We start from the raw sequence: 7881 nt of genomic DNA on the forward strand, positions 1-7881 counted from the left end.
GATCTCAGCTGGTGAGCCGCAGGCAGTCCGCACTCAGGGGAGCAGCGCCTCAGCTGGCCTGGGGATTGTGGGATGCGGGACTCGGGATTGCTCCGGGCGTGTTGACGACCCTTGCCAGGAGCTCAGCTAACGGCTGGGATCGCTAGCTCTAACGGCTGATCCCGTTCCCAGAATCCGACTCCCCAGCCTAGTGGCATCCGGAGCTACAACGCCAAGCCAGCAGCAGCGCCGGCTCCCGCACCTGACCCAGGGCTGACTCCCAGGAAGGGAGCGGATTTTCTTTTGTCCTACCGCCCTCCCCTGGCCTAGTAGACAGCTACAGATAGCCCAAAGAGGGAAACTGCCCGCAGAACATCGCTCTTGCGGCGTCTGGTGGTGGGATTTTTGCCGCCACTTCGCTCCTACCCTAGCCCCCAGCAAGGCCTGCAGCCCGGACTGACCACCCACAGAAGAACGAGAGCGGTGCGAGTGTACACTCTGCTCCTTTCACCCTTCTCCCGTCCTGGGCAGTGCCCCCGGAATTAGTGGGGGGGGCGGTGAGCCTCCGGGCAGTGTTTGGAACCTAGCGCCCACTTTCCAGAGCCTCTCCACCCCTCCGGCCTTACCAGCAGGGAGGTCCTGGCTTCGGCCCGAGTTCTCTGGTGCTCATCTAGGTCGGCCGTTCACCTCTCTTTACATCAATATGCCCAGATTTTTTTTAACTTTACATTTTATATTGGGGTATAGACCATTATAGTGTTGTGATAGTTTCTTGTGCACAGCAAAGCCACTCAGCCATACATATACATGTATCCATTCTCCCCGAAACTCCCCTCCCATCCAGACTGCCACATAGCATTGAGCAGAGTTCCCTGTGCTCTAAGTAGGTCCTTGTTGGTTATCCATCTTAAATTTAGCAGTGTGTACATGTCTAACCCAAACTCCCTAACTATCCCTTCCCACCCCTTCCCCTCTGGTAACCGTAAGTTTGATCTCTAAGTCTGTGAGTCTGTTTCTGTCTTGTGAATGACTTCATTTGTATCATTTCTTTTTAGGTTCTGCATATAAGGGATATCATATATTTCTCTTTCTCTGTCTGACTTACTTTACTCAGTATGACAATCTCTAGATCCATCCATGTTGCTGCAAATGAATATGTGCAGATTTTAGAGTGAAATCCTCATTGACAGCTATCCCTGTGGAGCCTAGCACGGTGCTGTGCATAGAACAGGTTCGCAAATGTTCATTAAATTTAACTGGAAGTCACATTTGGAATTATTTTACTCTAATTTTACAGTTTGGGTGGTTCTAAAATCCATTAAACTTCCAGCTCTGGTTTTGACATTCCTGTCAAAGAATATTATAGAATAGATATATAGATATAGTGTAGATACCTCTGTACTTCTTATATATTATACAAAGTCCTACAGGAGGTTACTGTTACTCTATGTGGAATGCTTTTAAAACAGAGTTATGTATATTAAAGCTGTAGGTTACTAATTTCCGAGGTTGTAAAAAATTTTAAATCATTAGGGCAAAGACTGAGCCCTTTCATCCACTCATCCTAATCATAGTAGAATGAAAATACATGTAGAAAAAAAACTCTCTTAACTAATTTACTACGATAAATATTCAGATATTAAAATTATAAGAAACAATTCAGACAGACTTTAAACATTATCTTTCACATAAAAAAAGTAGGAGGTTTTTCCAGGTCAGTTCACTTGTTGCCACACATTTCTTGTTGGCTCTGTGGTGACATAGAGGCTTGTAAGGAGGTTTACCCTACTCAAATTGAAACTGTTGTTTAAACACAGATGAAAACTGCATAGATGACAGAGGATTAATTTCCAAAATATACAAGCAGCTCACGCAGCTCAATAACAAAAAAACAATCCAAAAATGGGCAGAAGACCTAAATAGACATTTCTCCAAAGAAGATATACAGACTGCCAACAAACACATGAAAGAATGCTCAACATCATTAATCATTAGAGAAATGCAAATCAAAACTACAATGAGATATCATCTCACACCAGTCAGAATGGCCATCATCAAAAAAATCTAGAAACAATAAATGCTGGAGAGGGTGTGGAGAAAAGGGAACACTCTTGCACTGCTGGTGGGAATGTGAATTGGTACAGCCACTATGGAGAACAGTATGGAGCTTCCTTAAAAAACTACAAATAGAACTACCATATGACCCAGCAATCCCACTACTGGGCATATACCCTGAGAAAACCATAATTCAAAAAGAGTCATGTACCAAAATGTTCATTGCAGCTCTATTTACAATAGCCCAGAGATGGAAACAACCTAAGTGTCCATCATCGGATGAATGGATAAAGAAGATGTGGCACATATATACAATGGAATATTACTCAGCCATAAAAAGAAATGAAATTGAGCTATTTGTAATGAGGTGGATAGACATAGAGTCTTTCATACAGAGTGAAGTAAGTCAGAAAGAGAAAGACAAATACTGTATGCTAACACATATATATGGAATTTAAGAAAAAAAAATGTCATGAAGAACCTAGGGGTAAGACAGGAATAAAGACACAGACCTACTAGAGAATGGATTTGAAGATATGGGGAGGGGGAAGGGTAAGCTGTGACAAAGCGAGAAAGTGGCATGGACGTATATACACTACCAAACGTAAAATAGATAGCTAGTGGGAAGCAGCCGCATAGCACAGGGAGATCAGCTCGGTGCTTTGTGACCGCCAGGAGGGGTGGGATAGGGAGGGTGGGAGGGAGGGAAACGCAAGAGGGAAGAGATATGGGAACATATGTATATGTATAACTGATTCCCTTTGTTATAAAGCAGAAACTAACACACCATTGTAAAGCAATTATACCCCAATAAAGATGTTTAAAAAAAAAAAAAAGAAAACTGCATAGAAAAGAGAGTGGAAAGCCATCAGTTATCAAGAAAATTCCATGCTGGTTTGTCCTGCAGGAGTCAGAGAATACATATGTCTGAAACATTTATCAGGAAGACAAAAATGAGTGGTCATGTCAAATAGAGAAAAGTGAGGTGTCATTATTCTCAAAATTGGCTTTCTAGCCTTTCAAGTACATTTTCATGTTTTTTGTACTATGAATTTATATTTATAACTGAAGACTTGGTAAAACTCCATCTTAGATGATTAGGTGATGATGTTATTTTTTCAAATGCTACTTTTAGGGGGATTCAGTTGACATTGGCACTTGCTGAACAAGATTTTGCCTTAAACCATCTTTTCTATGTACAGTGTGCCATTAAACTGCCACATGGGGGCCTTATGTGCTAAAGCTTTTTTCTTAATTATCTTGAGCTATAGGTCCTGGGTCTCATTCTTTCTCCAGATTACTAATCTGGTGATAACTAAACAATTATATGCAGTGCAGAGTAAAATACTACTATACAGCCACATGAACCTTCACATTACTTTTTGAACTTTTTTGGGCACCTATTGCAATTCTTTATTTATCCAAGAATTTGCACAAAGGTTATTCAGAGAGGTAAAAATACACAATAATAATAATGAAAACAGTAGATGCCAAATTTAACCTACAAGAATTCTGTAGAACTGAATGGGCAGATCATACTCATTCGCCATTTTCCCAATCACCTGTTCTCCCCATCAAAAAAGACAAAGATTTTTTTTAAAAAAGACAAAATTACAACTGTGACATATAAAATATCTTCAAATCTACAATACTACAAGCCAGAGAGATTACCAAAGCATCATTTATAATCTCAAAGAAGTGGACTTTCTTTTTTTAAAAAAATACATTTATGTATTTATTTTGGTTGCACAGCGTCTTAGTTGCAGCACACAGGATCTTCATTGCAGCACGCGGGATCTTTAACTGTGGCATGCAGGCTCATAGTTGCAGCATGCGAGCTTCTTAGTTGTGGCATGCATGAGGGCTCTAGTTCCCTGACCAGGGATTGAACCTGGGCCCCCTGAACTAGGAGTGTGAAATCTTACCCACTGGACCACCAGGGAAGTCCCTCAAAGAAGTGGACTTCCTGTGTATGCCCAAACCCAGCAGAAAAGATTGATAAAATTGAAGAGACATTTTTTTTAATCCATGAAGCAAGTTTCACCATAAACACAAAGGAAAAATGACAGACCGAGAAAACGTATTTGACATTCTCATCATGGACAAATAGCTAGCTTCCTTTTATACACAATGTTCCTGCAGATCCTTAAGCACAGTTTCAGTAGAATGATGAAGGTGGAAGCCAAATAGGAGAGACTAAAGGAGTGGGAAGTGGGAATCACACCCCTCACTTGGGATATTGGTATTTTATCCCTAACGTTGTGTTGTTACTTTTCATGGAAATGACTTCAGCACATTTTAAAGCTGATGGAATGAATCCACTGGGAGGGATACGTTAGAAATGCAAGAGAGGGAAAAAATGACCAGAAGTGAGAATGTGGAAGAGCACTGGGATCCAAGGCACAGGTGCATGGATTGAGCTTCGGTTAAAGGTACTAATTCTCACTTGTAACCGTAAGAGAAGGGTGGGAGCACAGGTGCAAACATAAGTAGTTTTAAGCATTTATTATTAGAAGTTGAGGAAGGACTTCCCTGGTGGTGCAGTGGTTGAGAGTCCGCCTGCTGATGCAGGGGACATGGCTTCGTGCCCCAGTCCGGGAAGATCCCACATGCCGCAGAGCGGCTGGGCCCGTGAGCCATGGCCGCTGAGCCTACGCATCTGGAGCCTGTGCTCCGCAACGGGAGAGGCCACAACAGTGAGAGGCCCGTGTACCGCAAAAAAAAAAAAAAGAGGTTGAGGAAGTTCCCATCTGGTAACTTCTGCTTTATCTGCAAATTAAAAGACAAAGTCACCCGCTGAAAGATTCAAACAGTCCATCTTACAGTGAATAGTAGAATGAGTTGACTAATGAAATTTAGGACTCCTGGTCAGTGTTTGAGGACCTATTTAAGACTGGCGATGATGAATTTACAATGGGCATATCCATCCTATTGTGTGACTTTCCTTGATACTATTAGTGTATTAGTCATCTCAGGCTGCCGTAACAAACACCATAGTGTGGTGGCTTAAATAATATAGATCTATTTTCTCAAAGTTCTGGAGGCTGGTAAGTCCAAGATCAAGGTGCCAATTTGGTTCCTGGTGAAAACTCTCTTTCTGGCTTGTAGGTGGCGCCATCTCCCTGTGTGCTCACAAGACCTCTTTGTGTGCAGAAGGTGGGGTAGCAGGGGAGAGAGAGAGAGAGAGAGAGAGAGCAAGCTCTCTGGTGTCTCTTCTTAGAAGGGCACTAATCCATTATTAGGACCCATCCTCCTGACCTCATCTAACCCTAATCACCTCCCAAAGGCTCCATCTCCAAATACCATCACACTGGGTGGGGCGGGGGATAGTGCCTCAATGTATGAATTTTGGATGAACACAACATTCAGCCCAGAACGATTAGACTGCTGGCATGCAGGTAATAAGGAAAATGTTGATTTCATGCAGGAATGAGATCTTTATGAAAGGGTAAAAGGAAAAGACAAAAATACAAGGAAGTTTGGGATATGAACAGTGTGATTCTAAAGCACGTTAGGTTGGACACAGAGGGAAAGACGAAAAGAGAGAAATGATGGGTTGGAGTAGAGAAAAAGGATCAAAGGCCTGGATGATCTATTAAGTCCGAAGAATAATCATAACGGATATAGTTGGATAAGCAAGGTAGGGGCGGAGATTGGAGATTGTGGTCAGAGAGTGATGTGCTTGAATAGCAGTTTTAGAATTAGAGCAGTTATGGGTGATGACAAAATCCAAGGTTTGTAACCATGGTCATATGTACCAGTGGAGGGGTTGAGGAGTAGAGCTGGTGATGAAAAGAGGTTAAAAAAAAAAATTCGTAAGTCAGAGTGTTGAATGGCAATTTATGTTGTTATGAAGTCATCCAGAATTACGACAGGATTTAGAATACACAATAGCCAGTTATCGTCAATAATTCAGTGAAAATAAGTGGGAGATTAGTAGATAACAATACTGTCAACTTACCTAAGCCTCAAGCATTGAGAACAAATTTTGTTGGCTTGCTTGCTTTTTACAAGAAGGTGGAGAAATAATGGTCTAGAAGTGGCAGCAGAAACCAGGAAAAACACGACTCCTCTGGGCCAGAGGTATAAAAGGGATGAAATTATTCAAAACAAAACAAAACAAAAACATCCATTTGAGAGCTTGACAAGGGAAGCAGAGTCTTTATGGGAGATCCATGTTTCCATTGTACCCATGGAGGATACAAGGTAGTCTTAGTCATACAGCAAAAGTTCCAGAGGGCGTGATGGAAGAGGGTGGCCGACAAGGTCCAGGGCAAGGAAGTGCAAAACATGTTGGTGTGGATGGTGAGGCTGGCATTACAGGCTATGCTGAAGAGTACCTTGACAGCTCTCACAAATTGTTCTGTGTGAAAAGGCTTACTCTTTGAATAAAGGTTGATAAAAACAAGTTGGATTTGGTCTTACAGTTTCTTTGAGGAGGGCAATATGGGTTCTTTCTTCTTCTGGTTTTTTTTTTTTTTTTTTTTTTTGTCTTGGAGAGCGGTGTTAATAAACCAAAAATTACAGACTCCAGACACTGCATGGATTATATCAATGAATATTCAGAGCCATTCTCTGATATAGGTAGTTATATTCTCCCAGTTACAAGCAAGGAAGCAGAAAGTCTAAGTAACACAGTCACAAAATAAGTGGCAGAGCTGAGATTGAAATCTTGATCTATTAGATGCAAAGGTCCATCATTTTTCCTAACATGTTTACTATCTTTTTGAGAAAGTAGCTCCAGGTAAGGCTTAACATAAAACCCCTGCTTTGCACACAGAGTACTTAAGAATCAAGAAGGATGGTAGGCAATGACCAACTGCATGCCTTGTGCAATACAGTCTCCAGGGAGTTGAGAGCACCAGAGCTCAGGCTTCGATAATGCTTTATAAGAAATATAGAATGCATTTCACCATTGGAATCAGCAAGAAAGTCACCTGACCAGCTTAGGGAGGGCAGCAGTTCTTTCATTTCTCTCCTCCCTCTTACCATTCTTTTTGAACTAGAAACTCAGCCTCATGTTGCACCAAACTGAATTACTTTACGCCAAAGGAAATTGTGCCAAAGGGAACTGTTGTCAGCATTTTCCAGTACATTAACTTTGTTTTCTACCCAGTCCCCTCCTCTTCTGTGTTTCTATCACACATCATCAACATTTTTCTATGTCATCTTAATGACAATAAAAACTCTTCTACACCATCATAATAACAAAACACTATTCCGTGGTGTGGTTGTATCATAATTTACTCCATCAACCCCACATTATTAAACTTTTAGCTTGATTCCAACTATATTATTATAGACAACGTCAGCATTGCAATATCTGTATATCCACGATTTCTGCTTTAAGAGAAATTGTTGCATACACTCAGCTATGTACTGAGTCAAAGGATATGAAAATTTTAATGGTTAGAAATTAAATTTTTCTCTAGAGCTGTCTTACCAATTTACATGTCTACTAACAGTACGTAAAAGAGCTTTCCTAAACCCTCCCCTATTCTGAGAACTATCATTCTTTTGGCTGTTTTTCCATATAATAAGCAAAGGGCAATATCCTATTTAAATTTTTAAAATATTTATTTTTTTGGCTGCGTCGAGTCTTCGTTGTGGTGCGTGGGCTTCTCTCTAGTGGTGGCATGTGGGTTTTCTCTCTGTAGTTGTGGCGCACAGGCTCCACAGTGTGTGGGCTCTGTAGTTTGCAGCAGCCGGGCTCTCTCATTGAGGCGCGCAACTAACTGTATGCAACAATTTGTCTTAAAGCAGAAATTGTGGATATACAAATGTTGCGATGCTGATGTTGTCTAAAATAATATAGTAGTTGGAATCAAGTTTTGGCGCGGCTTAGTT

This window comes from Grampus griseus (assembly GCF_964374135.1).
Source record: "Grampus griseus genome assembly, chromosome: 9".
Classification (NCBI taxonomy): domain Eukaryota; kingdom Metazoa; phylum Chordata; class Mammalia; order Artiodactyla; family Delphinidae; genus Grampus; species Grampus griseus.